Here is a 23,878-nt window from a genome sequence, read left to right on the forward strand (position 1 = left end):
CCCAGACAAGCGCAGGGAGCAAAGGTGGGAAGTGCCGTGCTGGTTTGTGTTCTACACAGCTCCTCCTGAAAAGACCATTCAGTTCAAGCAGTCAAAATGAGCAAAATCTCCTCAACACTCCAACATCTTAATTCGTGTTACTGCACTTCTCAGTAACAGGGCTCTCTTATCAACGCGTTAGACAACGTCTGTCCCCCACTCAGGAGCCACGTCCTCAGCTAACGCAACCTGATGGTTTTCAGTGTCTCCAGTGCTATGAAATACAGAACCCAAAAAGTTCCTCCAATGCCATTTTCAGCTGAGTCTCTGTCCTGAAGAAGATGCTGTGTTAGCAATCCAGGACATGAGTAAACAGGGAGAAGTCCAACAGCCAGAAAAGATCTTGTGGTAGAGCTGATCATTCTGGAGGACTTCTGCATCTCTCCAGCATTTTAAACAAGTAATATCTGTCAAACATTTCAGTGCCATGCAGACATGTACATGTGGATATGCAGAGACACATAGTGCTGCTGCAGAAGCATTCCAAGTTATAGTACGATGGCTCAGGGCATTGCTGCCTCCATTCCTCCGAGGTGCAGTTGGTTGGTCTGTTCCGTACTCAGCAGCTCTGTTCAGCAATAACCTCAGCAGGGACCCTTCTACCAGCAGTGAGTTCCTGCCCACTCCTTCTGAGGGGGTTGTAAGGACCAGGCCTTGGTCCGCTTGGGAGATGCAGTAAAATCCCATGATGCATGAAAGGGGACATCGAACACTTTGCTCCTCCATGCAGGCTAATGGCTGAGACTCTTGGAAGTAACCAAAGCAATGTCACTGCAGGAAGACAGACACGGAGGTGGCTTTATCGGCCTGTGGGCTCATGATACTCAGGAGTGCACAAGACCAGGAGGAGCTCTGGTCCACAGCACGTGTTGGTTGAAAGGTCTCTGGCAGGTCATCCCGCATATCTTGGAGATAGATCTGAAGATTTAAGGTCAGTGTTTGGAGAGGAGATCCGAGCAACACACTAAAATGCTCAACTGATCTTCAGGTTTTGAGACTTGAAATTAATTTGCTGCGCTACAAATAAAAGAAAGTTAACAAAGTGTCTCAGCAGAGGCAGAAGTATCTGCATCGGGTTGTTGAAAATGCACGGCCCACTCAACAGGGTGAGTGCAGGGGAGAGAAAACACATGGCTGAGGAATGACGGTGGCTGAGATGGAAAAGGACAAGTCAGACAGCCAGGGCACGGCCAGGGGACACAATCCATCCGCGCTCTGAACTGATCATTCCCTGCTGCTGGTACCACTTCCTAACACTGCTGCCTGTACCTGATAGTGCAGGAAGGACAAAGGGAAGCTTGTGCTGGCAGCTCAATAAGGCCCATTTTCAGATGGTGCAGAAAGCTGTGTGAAAGGGCCAGTGTGCGGGGAAAGAGCGGTCACATTTTGCCTTTGTGAAAATAAAATAATCAGATTGCGCGTTAACCACTTCGCAGCAAGGGAAGAAGCATGCGAGAGTTAAAGCTTATGGAGGAATGAAACAAAGGAAAGCTTTCAAACGTTGGATAAAAGGCTCCTTATATTCTATCTGCCTGTGTTTCCCGATGTGTGCATGCATTGCATCTTTAGGGAAAGGAGTTATTTTCTTACATTCCTGTAAGAACTTCTATTTTATAATTAATAAAATAAAATGGAAAGAAAAGGGCAATCAACTTCATCATGAGAAAGAAGACAAGCCTCTGATTTTCAAACCTTCTGAGTCTGAGTATCATTTCTAGTGTATATCTGGCATTCGGGGAATATTTTTATACCTTTCATTCAGAGTTGTGTAGCAGAGGTCATGGTAAACTGGAGCTAGGGCTATTCAAAGTTATGTTCATGCTTATAAACTATCCTGACTGCTATAGGCTCTGATATTTCCTTTAGAGACAAAACATACCCTCACGCTCACTCTTCAGTATGCCGTTGAGCTATCTCAGGAGTCTGGGCTTTGTTTTTCTTTTAATTTTTTTTGAAACTCTTCCAAACCCTGGAAGGGTTTCAAATCAGACGGAGATCTTACCCAAGGACTCCTGGTTAAAGCAGTAAAATGCAATGTTCTTTCTTCTAGAGTTTATGCTGCAAATGCTCCTCTAGCATCCCACAGATGTTGAAGGCAAAACAATGGGGAAGGAGGAAGCGAGAAGGACAGCCCGTGTGCTGCAGAAGTGGCAGTGCTCCACACAGTCTGACAATGCAGTTGCTTGCAATTGCCCCACATAATAATGCTGGTTACGCTATCGGAATCTTTCTAAAATGTTACACCTAGGTGGGTAAAATTCAAATTAAAGTGTTTTCTGTCTGACGTTCGTTATAATCTTGTGGATATCGTATCTTGCTGGATCAAACTAGATACAATACTCTAATAGAGGTATAAAAAGTTCTGTTTTCAAACAAGACCAGACAGGACTCTCCCCACGCTCGTGTCCCATCCTTTGAGAATTCACAGGGCCCGCATCCCACAGCTGTTCTCTCATCTCTGCTCGCTAAGCCCTGGAGCTGAGATGCGATGCCAGTCCCTTGTATCAACTGGCCTGCTCCAATCTCACACCCACTTATAACCACCACTCAATTTTCTAATGAGCCTTATATGGGGCTCGGGCTGCCACCGCGGCAGCAGGGATGGTTACGTGGAGCTGAACAACAAACCCTCTCACAGGATCTCCAGGTTCTGCCGACGAATGCTCTGGATCGCATTGCCATGCCACCTTGTTCCTCCTGCAACACCCTCATCCAATTCCACAATGCTTTACGCAACAAATATAACAGAAGAGCAGCAGATCGACAGAGAGGGAGAGAAACAAGGGGATTTAAGGTTGTCACGCTAAAACACTGCTGCCGAATGAAAGAGGGGGAGGGAGAACAGCCACAGCAAAGATGCAACAGTAGCATTACTGAAATACTTTGTGCTTCTCCTGTATGATACACTGTTGCTGTGCAAGGTTGAATCCCGGAGAACGTGTGTAAGAAGGCCATTGGAAAGGAAAAGAAAACCATCAGGAAAAGATCAATGCTTGACTGAGTTATTTTATTAAATTCCCCCTGGATTTAGTCTGAGACTTAAGGCATGATACGATCAGAGCAGATTGCCTTGGGTTATTCCATTCTGAAGTTGTCCATATATCTGACATTGGTCATGACATATTTAATTTGAACTGGAAGTTCAGATTTAATGGTTGAATTCAAGTGGAACAGGAAGCACATAACCAAGTCGGGACTTACTGTCCATGACTATTGCTGCTAACCTCTCTTGCTGGGTATTACTAGTTTGTGTAGGACCTGGGAAGAGCCCTGTACCCTCAGAACAGCTTTGGATACGGGGTGAGAATCCCATTAGTGATTGAAAACCAAAGTGGTTTCCAAAGGGGAGGGTACGCTACCGAAAACTTAATGTGTGATGCAGTTTGCAGGAATTGGTGAACCCTTAGTTGGAAAGAAAGGAAAGGAAAGGGGAAGGGGAGAGGGAGAGAAGAGGAAGAGAAGAGAAAAAGAGGAAGGGAAGAGGAAGGGAAGAGGAAGGGAAGAGGAAGGGAAGAGGAAGGGAAGAGGAAGGGAAGAGGAAGGGAAGAGGAAGGGAAGAGGAAGGGAAGAGGGAGGGAAGAGAGAGTACTTGCAAGCTGTCTAGCTTATGGGCACCCTCATTCCCACTGCAGTTTCACTGGGAAACAAGTAAACAATTTGTACATTGCTTATCTATCAAGCAGGTGTTGAGAAAGTGTCTACCAGGATAGGTTGGCTTTGAGAGAATTATGGAAAGTGCAGGACAGGATTTAACAACCGAACACTATAGCTTACTGAAAAACATGATTTGTGTGCATTTGAACATGTCACCCCATACCCACTTAGTAAAGTGGAACTGGAAAGAGATTAACTGAAAGTGGAATTAGTAGACGACTTGATGGAAACAGCATGTGGGACTACGTATTTCTAGGCGTATTTTCTACCGTATATTTTCCAGTGCAAATTATTCTCAGCCTAATAGGCATTAAAGACTTCTTGCACTGAACTTTCTGCAATGAAGAAAGTCAGCAGAGCCCAATCATTTCTGTTGCCTGTGAGAAGCCCGCTGCTTTCCGCACTTCTCTGAATTCAGTGGGTTTGTCCTTTCCAAGAAATCATCACAGGAACACATCCATTCCCTCCCCGGGCAGCAATAAGTGGAACAAAGGACATAAAGAAGTGAATAAATGTTCAAAACATCCCTTTATTCACTCCCTGGAGGAGGTAGATGAAAACAGCTCTACCAAATCTGCATGATTCCTGCACTGATTTCACAAATTCAGGTCTTCTGAGTATTTTTTTTTTTTTTAAACACTTGGTGGCCACAAGAAAACATGAATTCCTTAAGCAGCAGAGCAGGGTTCTCATTTCTCGACATGAGATCTTTGCATTTCGTATCGGCATTTCCAACCCCTCCACTGAGCTAAGACCACATCTCCACATTGGTGGCCGTGTCCAGAGCAGAACGTGGCTCTTCTCCCATCTCCCCACAAACATGGGGCTGCTTAACCCAAAGGATGATCAAGTCTGGGTGGTGCCAAGCCCCACGAGCTGTTGCTCATGGCCACCGGCCCACCACGGAGGTGATGCAGGGGGCACCACGGACACCCCCAGTCCTGCAGCACCACACACCTCTGAAGGCCCCTCTGCTCTTCTCCCTTAAGTGTTACTTGGAGTTTTGGACAGTATCATCAATCTGAGAAGCACTTACGGAGATGTATGGGTATCCACCTGATCATTTAGGTCGTTTTCTCCTCCAGAGTGACTCACTGGGAGGGAATTAGGGTAAAATGTAAAAAGTATGATGATGTAATTGTGCATTTTTCAGGAGCCCATTCATTGTCTTCGCCTTGAGTTTTACATAGGCTAAAGTTGCAAAGCAAACAATTGGAAATCTTCCTTTAAAATCATGCCAAGGAAAAAAAATAAATAAAATGAGAACGCCTTTCTCTACAGCATACCTCAGGTCTGGCTTATCAAACGCAAGGTGTTTGTTAGATGCAACAGGTTCCTTCCTACGAAGCAGTGTTCTTACATTCCTCACACCCCCTGTAGGCTTTGAAATCAGTGTTCAAAGTGGACTTTCTGAATTCATGAAAACCCACAGGTCTATAATACATCCCTAATGGAAGTCAAACATGACACCCTAGAGATAAAACACAGTGGCCTTACCCTCTGTTCACAGTAGGTGTCTGTGTATAATAAATATTTTATTTTACTACAAAAACAAATAACTAAACATACCCCCTGTGTTTGTTCTGAACTCTACAGTAGCTTTTGTGAGTTTACTCTATTTCAAAGCTGAGAGAGGAAACCACAAAGTCACGTCAGTTACATTGCATGCTGCACAAGGCAAGCCAGCGCTGCTTCCAGCCCCACCAGGATCCCGGGCTCTGGGTGGCCCCAGCCCTCAAGGAGATGCCTCAAGGAACCTGGCTTCAGGGTGGGAAACCCACCAGGCATAGCCCCAGCTCATGAAAAATACATCGAAAGGAAAAAAAAAAAAATCCACTGGTTTTGCTACTTTTCTCTTTAGATGGTGGTCTTGCAGGACCTCTGTTAAGCTGGAGCATGTGCTCCGTCCTGCTACAAGATCTAGGGCACCTTTGTTTGAGACGGAACACTCAGAATACATGGGTGATGGGACATCAAAGGGGAAGTTCAGCATCTCCTCTGAGGTCTTTCACACGCACCACGTCCTGGTTGTACCTATGACTCCTGCACTTCTTCACTACAGCCTCATTGCTCAGGATACCACCTCTGAGAGGTGAGCTCGAGCTCAAATCACAGGCTCTCCTCTGTTCCCTGTTCAGCTGTGGGTCTACAGTTACAGGGAAGAGCTCATCAGCTGCGCAAGAGCTGTGGGAGGAGAAGGTGGTTGCAAAGCAGAGCCTCGGCCTGTAGAAGGCTCCTCCACGCTGAGGGTTGTGTCCATCAGCCCACAGCAGGCAATAATCAGAAGGCTGCAAACAGGCGCTCACAGCTTCACCTCCTTAGGAACTAACAGTAAAACAGACGTTTGCTGCGAGAGTACAGCTTCCCACAGCTCACGTGCTCCTGTGGCTCTCAGGACGCAGCCTCAACTATTTTCTGCTCCTGGAGGCGTGTGATGGCCGTGCCCACACTGACAGCACCTCCTGGAGCAGCCCCAGCTGGGTGCTGGCCTGGCTGCTGGAGCTGGGGGATGCCTTCAGCTGCAGCACCGCGATGTCCCCACTGTCACAGCACCACGGGCACCGTGACACCTCTCCATCAAGCGCCTAACGCTCGCTAACCAGGGAAATGTGATGCTTCTGTTGAGCGCAGATCAGGTTACAAGACATTACTCTTATTTCAAGGGCAGTGTCGAACCACCCAACTTTTAAATACGCATATATATATATAAGGGAAACGGAGAAAAGCTATCATAAATGTGCAGCTCCTGATTAATCACTGCGTTCTGACAGCTTTACACAGATATAGCTGCGCCAGGCCAATTTCTCAGCTGGTGTAAACTGGCATCCATCCATGGACTATAATGAAGGTAGGCCAATTTACACCAGCCAGCTGACCCATTTTTATTGATTTTTAAATGATTTACATCAGGCTCAGAATGGAGTAATACATTGTTGAATCAGGCCCGTGGAGTGTGTGCCCTAACCTTACATTATCAGGAAATTCAGAATTAGGATTTCTTGGTCTATCATTATTTCATGCTTTTACATCCATCAAAAGGGAGCTTTTCTAAGTGCTGCACCGCGAGTGTGCCATTATCTAGACACAATAATAAGAGATTCAGACACTGTAAAAAAACCTTAAACCTTGACTCGTGGATTTATACAAGACATTTAATGTTATTTTAACATAGTATTTGGTATGTACTTTTATATGTTTCAGTGGCTTATATCATCATTCTTACTGTACTAAAACTTACATGTCCTTTTTCTTAAATAATATCCTTGTGTAAATTTTTTGTAAGCCCTAGGTTTATTTTATGACCCATAAACTTTGACAATATATTAAAATCTTGGAGGAATTTAATATCAGCGGAAGATTATCTTAAAAAAATCATTTCTCTGTGCTACAGAGACTTAGACGTATCTGCTATGTTAAAAGGTTTAATGGCTGTTTGTAAATTTTACTGCAACTGTCAATAACTTCATAATATATTGAGCCAGTTAATAGGTCAACGGGAAGTATTTATATCTTGCCATAAACTGTTTACCCAAGAATAAACTAATTTCTAATGACAATGAAGCATAAAAGTCAATGAATATTAATTTCAGTATTTTATACTAATTTTAGCCCAGTTTCGCCGTTTGCCAGAAACACTTTCTGAGCAGAGGTAGAAGGGACCACGTTTTACAAGCCTGGGCAGAAATCTCTGAGAGCATCAGAAGCAATAGGAGTGCACGTCGCTTGGGAGCATGTCAACTGCAAGAAGTCTGCAAATGTATTCCTTAGGAAACACACCTTAAAGGAGCTTTTCCTCCTTTTGGATGAAGTAATTTTGGACAAAACCCCCTCCTGCATGTGTATAACGCAAATGAAACTCGAACGATGAAATCTGAATGTTTTACACCTAAATCTTGTACTCTATTTCAGTGCTGCAACCCCTCTGCACCACCACTGCAATAGCCCTGCCTGAACGCCTGCTGTCAGCTGCAGGTCCTACCCCTTTGTACTGAAGGCCTGATCACACATTTGCTCATGGAAGCAAAATTCCTCTGTATTAACGCTGCAGAGACAGGAGCTCTGTTCAGAAGCCTCAGATTCCTGCACGCACCAAAACTTGCCAATTGGAACCCACCCTTACTTGCATTACTCCAGGTTTCCCCTTCGCATCACCTTGAGTTTATTTTAGCTGAGAGTCCAACAGTCAGATCCACCATGGGTTCAGTGATACTGGGGCAGGCCACGTTCATTGCCACCCTATGGCTGCTGGCTCCATCCCTTGCCACCCTAAAGCACCCATAGCCCTTATCCCCTGCACAGGTGAGGGCTGGCAGGCCACTGCCTGTGGTTTTCACATTACGAAGGGCGACCAATTAATTTTTTATATTTAATATTAGGCTTTATTAATCTAGTATTTTATTAATAGAAATTTTAAATATTTAATGCCAAATTTTCACACGTAATGCTACAACTTATTAATCTACTAAATTTTATTAGCATAATTTTTGTAACTTCCATTTCTTTCCTCCCCCCCCTTCCCCTGATCAATTATGTAATTTTAAAAATATTGCCAGGCCAGACTGAAAACATACAACGTTCTCTCAGAGTGGGATGCGTAAGGACCACGCTTCCCCGTTCCTCTTCATTCCCCACCCAAGTGTTAAATGCAGTGACCTTGTTTCCTCTGTTCATCCCTACTGGGCTGTCAGCAGACAGATCTGTGATCCAGCAGCCCTATGTCCTTCCCTAACGAGCTCTAATTATACTCTATTTGTGTGTTGAGACCAGATTCAACAGCACATGACTCCACTGTTAAGAAACTCTTCCTCTCTTGCATATTCCTAAGGCACCTTATGGGATGCCATTCTGCGTATAATCTGATTTTTTCTCCTTCCAAATTAGTAACACAGTCACATAGCAAATTGGAATATGCATGTAGCTTCAACACTGATATGGCGTTTCCTTCTCCTCTTCCTGACACTTTTGATGTTGTTCCCTTTCATCGTCGTCACCGTCCTGCTTCTGCAGCAGACTTCACATCTAAGGCCTTGTGCAGGGCATAATTAGAAGCTGCAGGACCAAGGCATGAAGGTTGGGCTCTTGTTTTCCAGGCAGCAGCCCAGGGAAGGGCAGCTGGCTGCTCAGCACTCACTGTTTGCCAGGGCCACCGCTCACCCCATGGGGACACCTGCCCCAAGGGGACACCCCCAGCCTGCCCGCACTGCATGTGCCCCTCACCTTGGCCACCTGGTCACCAGTGGGATGGACTCCAGGAAAACACAGCCTTCCCTAAAGCACAGAGCTCCTATCACCTCTCCCCCCTCCCCAGCTTAGGATTTCCCTCCCAGATACAACCAGGGACTGGGAGAAGGGAAGGGTCCCTTAGCGCTTTGGCAGAGCCAGGGGGAACTCTTACATCTAACTGCTGCAAAACAGGGACATGCCGTTCTCCCAGATATCATTTTCATACCCTTAGAATGATATAAATGTAAATCTACAAATAATAAACTCTTAGCCTTGCACTGAGTTCTGCATCTAGTGCCTGTGTGCCTTCTTCCACCCAAAAAGGCATTTTACTTATCTTCACAGTCTCACTACAGTAAAATCAGCTGTTTTCCAGTTTGCTGTTGCATAATTACCTTAAGAACCAGAGCCCTCAAATGAGAAGGCCACTTATAAAGCGCTGAGCAAATGATAGAATTCATTGTGATTGCAAAGCTGGCTGATGGAATCCCATTTGTTTTTTCTGGAAGGGATCAGCATTGGGAAAATAAACTACTTTCTGTAAGGAAAGCTGTGTACCTACCAAAAAAATATCCTGTTGGCGTGAAGGAAGGACACCACCAGTCCTTCCCACCTGTCAGGCCCTTGAGGGATTGACTCCAAAACGGGCTCCACTTGGGGACTCCACTTGGAGCTCACTTATTCCCCAAGAGCCACCACCCACAACGGGACATGGGCAGCCCTGGATGAGCCTCGCATCCACTGTAACGGCGCTTTGTTCCTAAATCAAGCTTGGCAGAAGCACAGTAATTGTTCCAATTGCTTGGGTACCCAGAAGGTGCTGCCCCTTTACCAACTCTTGTTCGGCGTGCTGGGTTCACCTGGCACTGCTTCGTAGGAAAACATACATTTCAGCATTTTTAGGAGAAAAAGACATTCTCGCTACTGTTAGAAATAACAGTAAAGCTTAAGAACAAAATAAAAAGAAGAAAAAAGGTGTGTGTTTATTCCAAACACTCCACTACAAAATGACAAAGTTCTGAGACAAAAGGTACCTCATCCTGCTGCCACCCACTGGGCACCACACCGAGGGGGTCTCCGGCACGAGTGCAATTTCCTTACAATATCTTACATTCTGCAAAATTAGACACAGTCTACATGTTAAGGAGGGAGCATCAGATCAGCATTAGCTTTGAATTTCCTTGCTTTTGTCAGCCTCATTATTACAGCCTGGATGTTATTAAAATGCTGCTCTTCGTCTGTTAATAATCATTTCACTTCTCTATCTCTGCCACATGAACTTTAGAACACTGTGAAATGGGTTTTGTAGTTGCATGTTTTTTTCAAGTTCATTGATCAAACATTTGTACATTTTAATGTTATAAATAATTGAAGAGCCTTCATTTTTCAGTGTTAAAATTAAGTTTTCTGTTCTGCCTTTTAAAACTAGAACAAGGGAAAGCGTAATTTAAGCCATGAAAAGGCTGCAAAATACGTGAAACTCTCTGTAACCCTTTTCTGTGAGCCTCTTCTTGTTTTACTTTGATTCTCATGAAGACTGAAGTGCGTGCAGGCAGCCCTTGACAGCCTCCTCCAGCAGGTTAGTAGCTAGAGGAATTCACCTATTTTCTGAGAAGGCTTTAAACACGGGGTGGGTACAAGGAGACTATTTGAAGCCACGCAGCAGGATCGGGGAGCCTGGGCGCAGGGAGGAGGGGTGCAAGCCAGGAAGAAGGGGATGTTCAGATGAAGGACAGCTGCTCGTGTTTCTGAGTGCACATTTCCCTTCTAGGTGAACATATTAAAGAGAGGTAAAACCACTGAATGAAAGAAGCTGGAGACAACCCAGCACATACTGGAAAGAGGGAGAATAAACCAGAGGGTTGCCTCCAGGATGGAGGGGGAGAGCAAGACTCTAACTTTATTTCCTATGAGCAGTGAATGACCCCCATTCCTGGTGCTCACAGAGCCTCCTGCTATGCCAGAAGCTTAAGTCAAACATGTAGACAGCCAACTGAAGGTAGCAAGAGGGTCAGTCCACGTCAGCTCCCAGAGAGGGCTGAAAACCAGACAGATGAATACCCTGCAGTTAGTGTGAAACAGTGGCACACAAACGTACCCACAGAAGAGCAACTTGCTAGTGTCAGGCATGAAGTCCAAGGTCTTCCACAAGATGTCTAAGCCTGACTAACTCTAGGCCAAAGCCAACCTCTCGAGTCAACCAAAGTCAATCATCAACCCTGCTGCTGGGTCAGCTGCTGACATGAATCAGCGCAAAGCAAGCCTAACATCTCCAGTTGTTGGAGGAATACCACAAGCAGATGCGGATCCAAGACACACCAGACTACACCCGACACCCTTTGTTGAGAAACTATGCTGCGAATTTCCACAGGAAGGCATTCCCATGGGAGGCTACCAGTGCTTCCTGGCTCCATTGGAGACGGAGATGCTGCGAGAATGGACCCCAAGCACTGTTCCAGTGCAGTGAGCTCAAGAACAGCCTTCAGAGCACCTCTGTCCTGCTGGGGATATGGAAGCTGCCAGTGGAATTGATGCAGAACAGATACATAAGGTTTCCTGGAAGTTGGGGTGAAAGCTGTGGATCTTTGCATGGGAAGAACTAAACCACGAAGACCGGATGTTTCTCCACCCCTTGCCTGCTGTTTCACTCACTATGAACTTTATGAAAATTGCGTTGAGTGAAATGGATATTTACTGAAAACACTAAAAGCCATGTTGATGGAGCAAGCTACCCCTGAGTGATTGCTCCACCCGAGTTCATTTCAAAGCGAATTCTCCCAGAGCCACAGCAATGCTGAGGCCAGTGACTGCTCTTCAAGGCAGAGCCCATTCCTCAACAGCAGCTTAGGGAAACGGGCAAAGACATTACCACATTAAATCCAGTTTGGCTTGCGTTGTAAGGCTCCAGGATGCACGTTGGTAAGACATGTACAAAATCTCCAATTCCACTTGCAATGTAATTGAACATTTTAGCCCAGTTCCACCCACAAATGGCGGACCTTAAAGTAAAAAGACAGCAAGAGTATTTGTATCATGATGTGGGCTTTCAAAGAGCTTTTTCCAGCTGTAAATTGTGAAAACCATAACAGGAGCACAAAAAGGTGAAATAGGAGTTGAGAAATTCTCCTATTCTGAAATTTGGAGAATAATTCAGAGAACATTTTCCCTTAATGCTAGTTGCCGCTTCAATTTCCTTTCTGCTTCCCCCTCACAAAACAACAAGGGTTAAAGGAGAAAAGAGTGAAAAAATCAAAAGCATGCCGAACCAGGTTGGAACGGCAGGTAGGGCAAGTTTCTGTTCTCAGTATCACACTGTTAGCTCCAGGAGATCGGCAGGAAGGAAGACTTACCTCATCTCCTCAACAGACAGTAAAAAAAAAGACAAACAACTTTCAGAAATTCCCCGAGGCTGAGCGTGTGTACAGTTCAGTCTTGCAAAAATCCAGCGCTGCGTGTGCCATGCTATCCTCCTTCTCAGAGGGAATTTGGAGAGCGCTCCAGGCAGAGATGTGCTGACAGCGGGCGGCTCCGTGCTGGTCGGATGCTGTGGTCCTCACCCTGCGCATCCCTTCCCTGGGAGCAGCGGGTGGGAATTGGCACAGGGCTGCCTTGCCCAACTACTGGGAGGCTGCAAAGAGCATTTCACAATTACTTCTTGGTGCTACTTAATGGAAAGTATTGCCTGGTGGCGCGTGGTGTTATCACCCCCTCCAACAAGCACGCCGGCCCTCAACATTAATCTCAGTGTTCTCAGCATCTTCCAAGCCTCAGTCCACAGGAGAGTTTCCCTTCGCAGCGAGTGGCTTACTGGTGGGGATGGATTAAAACAAATACAAGCAACGCTGCATGGTAAATTCTTCTTTGTACGACAGCTGTTTTGAATGTGCTGTAGGATTGAGGAAGACCTTGCTTCCATATTCAAAAGGAGTCTCCACTTTTCCAAGAGGGTTTGGTTCCTCTGCCAGGAGTTCAGCTGCTGATATTCACTCATTTAATTCTTCGCCAAACATGCAGAATCTCTGACAACCATTTGTTTAAATTACTCACACAACTTGCTGGTTTAATCTTTTTTCCCCATTAATCTGTGACAAACCATGGAATTTAATATTTTTTACCATGACTAATGTATGAAATTTGTTAGCTTTGTCTATAATTTGCAGAGAACCCTGAATAATTGAACCTTTAAGTTTACAGGCTTATATTTTGTTATTCTAGCTGTGATTACTTGTAATGGTTTGAAGAACCTAAGATGCTTTAGTGAAGGGTGCCAACGTAAAATGCAAAATTGACCCAAGCCCTGTCTCTGTTCAGCTGTAATTGGGGAAAAATAAAAAAGCACAGAGGAAAAAATAAGAAAAAGAGCAGCCAGGGAACTGATGTAGTAAAAGGATTGCAAGAAACAACTTCCAGTATTTCTGCTATCAAATCTCAGCCCGCTCATTCTTAATCCCTGTTTAATACCGTACTTGTTGTATGGCATTGTCTACCAAGGCTCTCTGCACTGCAGTCTGATGTCTAAATCACCTGGAAAACGCATTTCAGTAGCAACAATGATGATAGAAAACTATCAGCATTTTTCTACAGGCTGAGCAAGCCCCAGATCCTGACAGGGATGTACATTGCCAAAGTCTATCATAACAGTGAAGCTCTGTCAGGAGGAGATCCCCAGGAGGACTGCGTGGTTCGAGAGGTGCACTTCTACAGGATGGAACCACATTTCTCCAGGTCATACCAAAGACAAGCATGACAGTCACGTTAGCAAATTGCACCGTGAACCAGAAGAGAGACCCAACAAGCCCATTGTCTCCAAACACTGCCAGGGTTCTGGTACCCTGAACAAAGGGACAGGATCTCACCTGCCCGTAGCACACCCAGACTACAACTGCTCTGCCCGAAAAATGCAAGGAATCTGATTCAGAAACCGCTTGCTCATGGACCCATAACGACCCACTAATTGCCCAAAGGATGAGCTCCAGAGGACCAACCCCTACCCTCTAGGTGGCAGGACAAGAAGGGAGACACGGAGCATCAGAGCAACACCACGTGAACTTGTGAGATCTCTCTCCCATCTGGGAAAAAGGAAAGAGCACGACAAGCCTGCTGCCGCACATAAACACAGGAAAAAAAAAGTCTTAGAAGGAAGCAGAATACAAACCGATCTAATGGCACATTAGCCCTAAACCAGGGAAAAGCATGTAGTACAAAACGCCTTCGAACAAGGGTGTTATATATATATATTCCTCAGGTCATGTTATTTCTTTTAAATATTAATCAGAAAAATTGGAAAGCTTTATTATAAAGATGACAAATGCTACTGTGCCTCAAGGAAAGGTTGTGCACAGGATGTGCAAACTCTTACTTATCTGATTCAACATGGTGACTGTGGGCTGCACTTTTAATGAGGGAAATAAAACATCTCCTTAATTGGCTATAAAAGGATGTGCACCACAGACTTACTGAAACATTAGGCTGCGTAGTTAGAACCTACTTGGTAACAATGCCTCATTTTTATTAATATTATTTTTATTGGTTGCCAAATCTATGAGTTTATCTATATTAAAGGAACAAAAGACCTTTTTTTTTTTTTAAGGCAGAAAGAAAGGCTATTCCACACAGGGTAAATTGAAAACATCAGTGTACCCTACAGAGTAATAGCACTTTATCATGATTTGTACATGGGAACGTAACTATTGCCAAGAAACATAGGTGACCTCTCTCTACCCTGTATTAATAATTACAGTATGGAGATGGAAGTACGATAGGCAAGACACTCCTTTTTGCTACAAAAAAAAAGGGGGGCTGCTTAAGATATGTGAAAAGGAGGCAAATCCAACTAGTAAGTGTTGACAGGCATCACATCTCATGCAATGAGAAACACATTATTGGAATTTACCCAAAACTTGGGTTTTATTCCAACTGCTCATATTAATTTTTTTTTTATTTTTTTTTTTAAATTGAGGAAGAACGCACTCAGAGCAGCCTTTCTGGTCAGACTATGGCAAACCCAGACCACTTCTCTGAAGCCTACTGTGAAACACAAGGCATTGAAATGGAGTGGCAGAGCTGGATGGCGGATGACAACACCCGCACACAAAGCACAGAGGGGTTTGGGGTCAGTTCAGGGGATTTTCTCTTCTTTCTTTGCAGGTCCCTCCAAACACCTTCCTCTTAAAGAAAAAAAAAGCTGTGGCCTGTGGGCTCTCATCGACTCACCTGGCAACAGAGACTGCTGTGGCTGCTGCCAGCCTCCCTGCATGGGTCTGAGCATCCAGCACATCAGCCTGGATATAGAATTTAATAGATAAAACAGAACACCCTCTAGAACAGAGTGCAGAATTCCAGAACACATCACTTAGGGCTGCTCTGGTTCACAAATTTATGTTGAAATCTGTTAGTGATTGTGTTCATAACAGCTTTTATAAAACACTGTAGGTTACAATTTTCAACTTGACATGTGAGTGAGCTTCTTGGATTAAATAGCACCACTGCTTCTGTCCCCAGAAGACAAAGCAGGAAGAATGCTCCCAGCCTTCACAGCTTACTTTCCAGAGTTTCATATCCTTAGGCTTATTGAATTCCAAACCAGAATGCACATTGCCCACAGTGGATATGTAAAGCAAGGAGCACTGAGAGCAGAGCAACGGCAGCTCTGGATCAAGCATATGTGATGAAGAGTGCTAACTCCAGCTGTTCCTGGGAAGGCTGGCTGGAGCAAAGAACGATGTGGTTTTTTCTCCCAAAAGCCAGGGAGAATTTCACCTTCTTCAGGGCTGAGACCTCTCGAGGGACCGGGCAAGGGAAGTCCAAGATCCACAAATTATGAGGGTCCCTCTGTGTCAAACCCAGCAGCAAGCATCCTGCGGCATCTTTCCATCAGATAGCAGACTGCACTACTGAAATGGCTTGTTCTGAATTTTGGTTGGCTGAGTTTTGTCTCAGTGAACCTTTCAGGCCTAGAAAAGTGTTAAACTAAAACAGAAAACAGACAAGAGCAGACAGTGCCTGGAGCAGGCAGGCTCTCTGCAGGTCATTGCTGTGATTCTGCTGGGAACCTTTGGGAGGAGGAACCAGCAAGCTGGAGCTGGAAAACACACTCAGGAAGATAACAGCCCCTTGCACTAGGGCTCACCATCACCTGCTGCAGCATCTGATCAGATTTACCCCATCCAAAGTTGCACTATTTGTTCTCTGCAGCCTTGTAAAATGGGAGGGCCACTAAAACTTGGAAAAGAGCTAGGAGTACTGTGAAAAACACAGGGAATAGTTGAAGACTACTCCCAACTTCAAGAACTTGGGAATTTGTTTCTACATCTGTTCCAGAAATACCACAAGATTCAATATTTGCCATGAGGGGCGAGTATTTCCACATGTCCAGTTTTAGCAGCAGTTATTCTGATGCTAACTCATTGCTAAAATCAACACTCAAGTTCACTTCATCCTATTTCCAGCAATTAAAGCTACTTCAAATAGGGAATTTTAATTTGAGAAGTATAATGAATGTCATTCCTGTAACACGTACATTACTGCAATCTAAAGTGAGTAAGAAGTCACTTGAGATGGAGAGACGCACCAGCCCCTTTAGGGCTAGTGCCATAGCAGAGGCAACAAAAGGGAAACCATCGTTAATCCATTGGAAATATCATGTTAATAAATGAAAATGAGATAATGACTTTTGTGGCTAGCTGAATCTTGTCTAAAGCCTCTTATGAGCTTCATGTGTCTCAATTAGAGACTATGTTACAAGGTAAAAAAATCAGCTGGAGGCTGAACACAATAAAAAAAACAAAGTTAAATAAGGAAATGTACTCTTTATTATTATTATTGCAACCTTCTTGCCTGACCTAGAAGTTTCTCATTGTTTGAATCCACCCTGAGCTCCCATTATAGCTTCTAATTGGTATTTCAGGAGCTGCTCCCACAATGCAAGACAAGCAGGACTGCAATCTGCTTTTTTCCCCCCCACACACATTAAAGATCAGTCAGAGCCCATTTACCCCAACTGATTCCACATCACACTTATACACACAGACAAACACCAGCAGCAAAGGTTCGGCCTTCCTCCTGCATCACCCCCAGGAGCAATGCAGAGGGAACTCTGAGCCCCCCAGCATCCCGCTCTTGGATGGGAATAATCAGGCCCCAGCAAGCTATCACTTATAGATTTTATGGCATAATTATGCACAACATACTGCAAATAAGCAATCTCTAAAGTTTTGGTGGAAGTCAACATTTGTCTCCGAACCCAAGTTGTTGTTTTTCTTTTTTTGCTTTGGAAAGTAGAGTCTCCTAGAAGATGCTACATATGTATCCTTCATTAGGTTATGTACTCCTACAGTGTTATCTTTGTGGTCCTTTTACAGTACAGACACTTATTTTGAAGAAAATCCACACTTGAGTTAAGCAGAGAACTCCATATTTCTGCTCACAGCTTACAAGGTAGGATGATCCAAAGGCCCTGGGGGAGAAGCGCTTGGGTCACACTGGCATTCAGAGGGATTTGTTTCCTTGAACCATTTTTGGCCCCTTTCAAAACCCTCATCCTGTAACCACACAGCAGCTGACCGCAAGCTTCGGGAGGTGTTACGTCGTGGGAGCCATCACGATTACCTAAATCGCAAAATGAGCATGGCTAAGGTCAAAAGTTTTTCAAAAAGTCTAATATATACATCCCCAGAGGAGCCAGCTCTGTTCACCTTAATCCTGAATCAACACCGCCTGTGTAAGTACAGGCTGGCTGAAGCCCACGCGGGGTCCTGCAGGGGCTTACAGCGAGATGCGAGAGCCTTGACGGATTTGGGCTGCAATGCATATTGCGGGGAAAGCGATCTAGCTCTGCTTTTTACATAGCTGCAAAACATCGTTAAGGCTTTAGTTCCTTCAATAGAAAACCACACTCAACACCACCGGTATTTTTTTTTTTTTCCTATGCAAGTTCCTGGCAAGAAGCTCTTGTTGCGAGCACAGAAGGGGCAGCCACCCACCCAAATGAGACACCATCCTTTGCTGAGTGGCACTGCTAACACACTCTTCTTTCTGAATGCACCTGAAATTACTTTAGGCCATCCTTCCTTCCCCAGCAGAGGTAAATCAAGGCATGGGAAGCAGGCTCCACATGCAGGATAGCTATTCTGGCCATCACTGCTCTTCAACTCTTGTGCAGAAGAGGCACACAAAATATTAGTCCAACTAAGCAAAGACTCGGCATGTCTGGTCTGGGTGTATTTAATATGAACATTTCTATTCCATGGCACAAAGCACAGAGGCACATCCCTGTGCCACACAGAAGTAGTGCAACCCTGGTTCTTCAACTGAGCAAGTACAAAGCAGCACACATGCAGATAGCAGAACTCAACTGCACCTTAAAGCTGGATTCCACTGGCAGAAGTTTATTGACCTACCAGGTCAATGTGCAGGCCAGCCACAGGATAATCTAACACAAGTATAAATCTGATTATTTATGGTTTGACTGACAGCTCTGAACTGGATTTTGCAGCTCGTGCTCAGGAAGGCTCAGAGGTGGGAGCTGCTGGGATGGAGCTTGGGTAAACAGCATGGCTATACCGGATGGCAGAGCTTTACTGTGGTTTGCTCACTGACCTGCATGCTCCTGGGGAGTCTGCTCATAAGATGAACATGTAATGGTTTGTCTTTTAACATCAAGTCCTTATTATTCTGGAGCTAGAAGACCATCAAAAATGCTTCAAGCATCCTCTCTCGGTGTTTTATCTTCCCACAGAGGTAGGAAATTCTTGCCTACAACTAGCCTTGCTCTTGCATGACACATTTTCAGTTTTCCTTCTTGAGCCTGCATCCAGAAGTACCTGAATTAAGGTATAAATCCTGCTTCTTCAGATACTCCTCATCAAGATCAAGACTTGACCTCACTCCTGTAGATGAGCCACCTACAGGCAGAGAACCATGCACAGCAGAGTGCTACAGTTGAGAGAGGTATGCGTGAATAAACCACTAAGCAGACTTCTGACCCCCAGCCTAACCACTGTTCTTCAGTAAAGGCACTGAGCTGCACAGCAGGCTTCATAGGAAGAGGCCTTCATAAAAGCAATTATTTCGGCAAGACAAAAAAATCTAAATGAGATGCTCTTTCAGGTGGCATTTTGGTGCTTTGCCTCCACCTCCAACACACAGCTGGGACAGAAGTCTAGAAGTTGATGTTGTTGCAGCTGAAAGACCAGAATCAATTTCAGTTCAGTGTGGAGAAATGTGCACATTCAGCAATACTCTGCCCGAACACGTGCCCTCCTCAGATTTTAGATTTAGCTTCTCCTCAAAACATTTAAAAAATGCATTAATTGACTGCTTGCTTGTACTCTGAAAGCAAGATCAGACCAGATATCAATACAGGGAGACATGACTTGAAATACGCACGCTGCACATCTCCACCAGCAGCATCCCTTCGTATTGCTCCACTGCGCACAGTAAGTGCCCACTAACAATTTGCATTGAACTCACACGGCTTTCCTGCACAAGTCAATTCAGATCAATAGAGAAAGACTTTTACAAAGAAAACAAGTGTTGTGCAGAAAACGGTTCAGGCAGCGGGAACGTTTCACGGCTGGGGCTGGCAAAGAAACATACTTTTATCCGCAGCAAAAGAAGAAACGACATCAAAAGGCACGACAGATTTCAATTGTGCACTGGTTTCCATCACGTTCTGCAGCATGGCATGTGATCAGGCAGGTCACAACACCCCATGCAGCAGGATGAGCATCAGTGGCCAAAAGAAAAGACATGTGCAGGGACAGCAGCAGCAAGCACCTGACATCGGTTTAGAAGCATGTGATGAAGTCCTATTGACCTGAGTGGGACCTGAGAGTCCTGCAGTCCTGCATCTGTTTTGGTAGTTATGTCATGATGCAGTATAAAGAGGTTCAGAAGTGACTCAGTGCTTGAACTGTGAGGGTGAATTATGCTCTGAAAGAGTTCTCACTTCTCCTGAATAGCAGCTATTAGTGACTCATTGCTGAAGGGGGAGAAAATACAGAAGTGAGAAGTGGGTTTTAAGAGAAATACAACAGTTCTGGGAAGATACTGGAGTTATTCCAGTTGACATCTGCTCCATCATATACATTACCATAAGTATCCTGAAGTAGCTGAAACAGCCTACTAGAACTAAATACAAATAATACTGTCGAAATTAACAGAAAAATCAACAAAAATGACAAGGGACCAGAACAGTGAGATTTGAAAGAACACACACCTGAGAAGTGAGATACAATCCTGGCCCTATCATACAAATAGGATCAGCAGTGGGTTAGAGCAGTTTCTCACAATATTTTTTTTATATTCCCTGTTTGTGCTCAGATAGCAAATCCCAAGAGCTTCCCTATTCTGTTTTGGAGTGTCATCACTCCAAATCAAACCCATAAGGAACAGAAGCACGCACAAATCCTGTAAACCAACCAAGAGAAGTAAAAATCTTCAAGCCCTGAGAAATGTTTGTTTCTTTCACATTAGGTAAATTTGAATTCAAAGTTTCGGCTGAGTCTTATTTTAACCACAATACCTTGCCAGATGTTTGCTATAAGGAAAACAAACCCTGAACACACAGTACGTGTACCTGAATAATGCTAAGAAAAATGCAAGAGTGGTTTTAAGCTGTGCTCATATGATCTGATAGAAAAAGTGACTTTTTTTTAGAGCAGAGAACGTTGTGCAGTTCTGGCTCACATCACATCACCAGTGTCACTGAGCATGAGGCAACAGTGGTATTTCTATTTTTATGCACAAAGTTCAGTACACTTTAAGTAAGAGAATGCACATGCAGCTCCTGCTACAAGAATTTTGCACTGTCTCCATTTTTCTCATGTTATTTCTCCATTAGTATACTCCACTTGTGAGACTATACTAGCAACTTACAGGTCATATACACAGCCAGTATATTCAGCAATATTAAGACGACTGCTGCTAGATAGTCACTTGTAAGTCATAACATGCACACAGCCACTTTGCTCAACGGCATTTCAAGACTGATGCACTTTGTGTTCTCATCCATTTACATGAGTCCAGCAAACCCAGATCCTTGCACGTGTTCAGCTTAAAGCCATTCAACCTCGTGCTACAGTCATCTTTAACAGAACTCTTTAATGGGAATCTTAAGAAAAAAAATCCCCTTGTAATTACTGAAGCTCTTCCTCCTCCCCTGCTCCCTCCAATCTTACTTCGCTTTCCTACTGGCAAATATCTCATCCAAATCCCCACATCCCTCTCCAAAGCTAAGAAAAAGAAAACCAGCCCCTGGGAACAGCACAGGAGGCAGCAGGTAAGCAAGGAGCTCTCTTATCAGGTACAGCTGCAGCCTTCCCTCCTGCCCCCTGGCTGCACACCCAGGCAGGCAAGGTACCACCCACCAGCTGACCTCCAACACTGCCTGCACACTCAGCCCTTCCTCCTATGTCTTAACATAGGAAGATTAATTACTTGGCTTTTAACTACATAACCAGCCAAGTTACAGGTTTTGCTATTTCGTATCAGCCAGTACCAATCCCCCATCCCTTCCCCATCAACATCTCCCTATGTTTCAACACAGTTAGGTGGCTATGCAAGCTGCCTCCTTCCTGGCAATTTAAGTTTCTTTCACCCTGCTTGAATTGAGTTCATCTATACTCTTATTTCACCCACTTTACGAAAGCTTAGTTTATGAACGCACGTTCTGGGATTCACAGTAAATTTTAGGAGTTTATCAATAGTTCATCTACTCTCAAATTCCTCCTCAGTATCTTGAAATTTTAAATCTTACAAGCAGCCAGTTTATCTCCCCAGGTGAGTACTTTGCCAGGTTTCCCAGGCTTTCTGCACGTAGCAGCTCCATAAGTATTCCTGTCATTCTTCTCGCTGTCCTCTGCCCTCTCCAATCCCCAGGATGTCCATCTGATGCTGCAGTGTCCTACCTCAGGCAGAGCAGCCCATGGAGGTCCAGGTAAGTACTTTACAGTATGCTAGATTAGACTCTCACTGCTTCACAGTTCATACTTGGGGGGTTATGCTACTTTCATCTTGGCCCCAAAACATTTTCTCTCTCACAGTTCTGCAAAATATCTCATTGGGATATAGCCTTACAATTCAGAGCTTCAAAGTTCGGTTCATCATCTCCTTTTGAGGAGGGAAGAGAGGGAAGCTCTTTCCAGCTTTAACCCACCCCTCCATCCATCTCACAGGATCCCATTTTAACTATGTATTCCCAGGATGTGTGTGGAGCTGTTGTTTAATCCTGCAGATTGGTTACAACACCCCTTCCCCCTTACACCAGTGTTGCTCTAACCCACCTTGAGTTACCCATCCAATTCTTTCTGCTCTGATCCATGTTTGGAGTCCAAACAGCCCAGAACTAAGCCCAGTGATGTCACCCATGCCTGCTTTCTACATTATCTCTCTAAGAAATTCCACCCATCTTTCAGACAGGATTTACCCTTTATGGAAACCATGCTGACTAGTTTATTTCTCCAGATGTTTTGTGATCTCATCCTTTATTAATGTTTCTAGAGTTTTGCCTAGCACCAAGGTCAGATGCACTAGTCTATCATATCCCGGCTGTTTTTCTCTCCTAGTCTTTTTTTTCCACCCCCTCCCCTTCGCAGTGGGGGGGGGGGGTATTTGCTTCTCTTCAATCCCTTAGTGTCTACCTCATCTCCAAGGAGCCAAAATAAAGTCTTCATTTATTGAAGAAGTAATCTCTTTGGTGATCTTGTTAAAGATTCCCTAGTACATAACTCCTACTACCTTGGAGCTTCCAGGGATTTTTAACTTGCACAAGATTTATTTTAGTACAAAATTACCATAACCTAGAAACTTTGCCTCCATCCAATCTTGTACACACTGAGCAGAAAGGTGCATTTAGACAGAGACTTCCAAAGCCACCTTGAGGGTGAGTAGCTCGTTATAACTACTGAAACAAGGGCTGTTAAGGCTCCTAGACTGTTTCAATATTGTAACCCAGGTGCTCACTATTACACTATTACAATTGTACACAACTGCATGGCCTTCAATTTCTAATAACACATGCTACTTCAGTACTAAAACGTTTCTTTTCAGTTTAGATCATTTAATGGCACAACTAATGAAGGACTTTAAGCTACCTGTATCCTGACAGAGACCAAGACTGCAACTGGAAGGCCTCACTTTAGTGGAAATCCCCCATTTTTACTGTGCATATGAAAGCCACTTCAGGATAAGCTGCAACACAGGAGTGTTGAGAAAGTCACTTAAGTCCGAGGAGAAGTCTACCTCCAAGACTTCAAAAGGTTTTTGCCATTATTCTTTGCAGATTTCCAGACAGACTGGCCTCTCTCCTCCTCTTTGAAAATGTGAGGTTTCCATAGATTGTTAGTTATTTTATTACAAGCAGAGCACAATCTGATTTTTAAAACAATAAAACCGTATCTCAGCTTTTTGTCCAGGTCTGTAAGAACTCCGCACCCACATCCTCAGATTTTTCTTTGGTTAACACAAAGTCAAGCAAGCCTACTTCTTTAAAAAAAAGTCTAATTTATGCTATTTCCACTCCTCTATACTTTCACAGGTATTGCCACAATGCTCAGGTATTTTTAATTGAAGCACCAAACAGTACACAGACTGCTTAAAATAGGGGCACGGACACTCTTCTGCTGAAGTCCCCAACTGCTCATCCACCTGATACAAGGAGTGGTGAAGCAGGAGCAGAAGGTCTCACCATCATCTCCCAGTACAAGTTGGGGAGGTTAATACAGAATCACAGAATCAATAAGGCTCGAAAAGACCTCTGAGATCTCCAAGTGCAACCCCAACCCATCCCCACTGACCATGACCCTCAGTGCCGCATCCCCACAGCCCTGAAACAAATCCAGGGACAGAAACGTCTCCACTCAGCCTGTGCCATCAGCTGACCACTCTCTTGGAGGACAAGCATTTCCCAGCACTCAACCTGAATTTCCCCTGGAGCAACTTGAGGCCATTTCCTCTTGTCCTA

This window comes from Numida meleagris, chromosome 5, assembly GCF_002078875.1.
Source record: "Numida meleagris isolate 19003 breed g44 Domestic line chromosome 5, NumMel1.0, whole genome shotgun sequence".
In the NCBI taxonomy this organism is placed as follows: domain Eukaryota; kingdom Metazoa; phylum Chordata; class Aves; order Galliformes; family Numididae; genus Numida; species Numida meleagris.